At 29.2% G+C, this 2,220-nt stretch overlaps 1 long non-coding RNA gene across 1 annotated transcript; it reads left to right on the forward strand.

Moving 5' to 3' along the window:
• The first annotated feature begins 204 nt into the window (after positions 1-204).
• On the forward strand, positions 205-1,757 carry LOC138169819 (uncharacterized). The gene is made up of 2 exons (XR_011170473.1): positions 205-301; positions 1,302-1,757. It is a non-coding gene; the product is annotated as an uncharacterized lncRNA (long non-coding RNA).
• Positions 1,758-2,220: the final 463 nt, after the last annotated feature.

Below are 2,220 nucleotides of genomic sequence, written 5' to 3' on the forward strand. Positions count from 1 at the left end.
ATTCGAAATTCTAACCTTTTCCTTCTCAATATTTTTGTTCTTCATTCTAATTCTGGTTTCTTAATTCTAATTCTCTCTTCTCATATCTAGTCCTGTGTTCCAAAATATAGTTCGGCATATTAAGCTTCTGATGTGAAATTATAACCTTTTCCTTCTAAATTCTAAAAATGTTGTGATAATTTGTGTGTTAAACCCTAATTCTGCGTTCTAAGTTCTAATCGTGTGTTCCATATCTAATTCTGCATTATAAGATTCTAATTCCAACTTCCACGTTCTACTTCTCAGTACTAAGTGTTTGATAGTATGTTTTTTCTAAATACCAATTCTTTTTTCTTAATTTTAGTTCTCTCTTTTCATATCTAGTCCTTTGTTATAAATTTTAATTCGGTTCATTAAGATTCTGATTCGAAATTCTAACCTTTTCCTACTAAATTCTAAAAATTTGGTGATAATTTGTGTTTTAAACCCTAATTGTGTGTTCTAAGTTCTAATCGTGTGTTCCAAATCTAATTCTGTATTCTAAGATTCTAATTCCAACTTCCAAGTTCTACTTCTCACTTCTAAGAATTTTTTGTATTTTTTTCTTAATACTAATTCTGTTTTCTTAATTATAACTCTCTCTTCCTCCTAATTCTAAAAATGTGGTGATAATTTGTGTGTTAATTCTGTGTAATTCTTTTAATTCATGTGTAATTCTGCATGCTAAGATTCTAATACCAACTTCCAAGTTCTATTTCTCAGTTCAGGGAATTTAATATTATTTTTTATCTTAATACTAATTCTGGTTTCTTAATTCTAATTCTCTCTTCTCATATCAGGTCCTGTGTTCCAAATTATAATTCGGCGTAATAAGATTCTAATTCGAAATTCTAACCTTTTCCTTCTAAATTCTAGCAATTTGGTGATAATTTGTGTGTTAAACCCTAATTGTGTGTTCTAAGTTCTTATTGTGTGTTACATATCTAATTCTGTATTCTAAGATTCTAATTCCAACTTCCAAGTTCTACTCCTCACTTCTAAGAATTTTTTGGTGTTGTTTTCTTAATACTAATTTTGTTTTCTTTATTATAACTCTCTCTTCTCATATATAGTCCTGTGTTCCAAATTATAACTCGGAATATTAAGATTCTGATTCGAAATTCTAAACTTTTCCTTCTAAATTCTAACAATTTGGTGATAATTTGTGTGTTAAACCCTAATTGTGTGTTCTAATTTCCAATCCTGTGTTCCATCTAATTCTGCACACTACGATTCTAATTTCAACTTCCAAGTTCTATTTCTCAATTCAGGGAATTTGATAGTATTTTTTTTCTTAATACTAATTCTGTTTTCTTAATTCTAATTCTCTCTTCTCATATCTAGTCCTGTGTTCCTAATTATCATTCGGCGTATTAAGATTCTAATTCGAAATTCTAACTTTTTCCTTGTAAATTCTAACAATTTGGTGACAGTTTGTGTGTTAAACCCTAATTCTGTGTTCTAAGTTTTAATCCTGTGTTCCATATCTAATTTTTCATTCTAAGATGCTAATTCCAACTTCCAAGTTCTATTTTTCAGTTCAGGCAATTTGATAGTATTTTTTTTCTTAATACTAATTCTGTTTTCTTAATTCTAATTCTCTCTTCTCATATCTGGTGCTGTGTTCCAAATTATAATTCGGCGTATTAAGATTCTAATTCGAAATTCTATCCTTTTCCTTCTAAATTCTAAAAATTTGGTGAAAATTGGTGTGTTAAACCCTTATTCTGTGTTCTAATTTCTTATCCTGTGTTCCATATCTAATTCGGCATTCTAAGATTCTAATACCAACTGCCAAGTTCTCCTTCTCAGTACTAAGAATTTGATAATATTTTTTTTCTTAATACTAATTCTTTTTTCTTAATTCTAATTCTCTCTTCTCATATCTAGTCCTGTGTTCCAAATTATAATTCGGCGTATTAAGATTCTGATTCAAAAATCTATCCTTTTCCTTCTAAATTCTAAAAATATGGTGATACTTTGTGTGTTAAGCCCTAATTCTGTGTTCTAAGTTCTAATCCTGTGTTCCATATCTACTTCTGTGTTCTACGATGCTAATTCCAACTTCCAATTTCTATTTCTCATTTCAGGGAATTTGACAGTATTTTTGTTCTTCATGCTTGCCATATGAGGGAATAAGCTAGAAAATTTATTAAGATACCAAAAGACTGAGTCCCAAAACCAGAAAGTGAAAGCCATCAT

Source organism: Petaurus breviceps, unplaced genomic scaffold (genome assembly GCF_028583685.1).
Source record: "Petaurus breviceps papuanus isolate PSGF00001 unplaced genomic scaffold, PetGlider_PUasm1.0 379, whole genome shotgun sequence".
NCBI classification, from domain to species: Eukaryota; Metazoa; Chordata; class Mammalia; order Diprotodontia; family Petauridae; genus Petaurus; species Petaurus breviceps.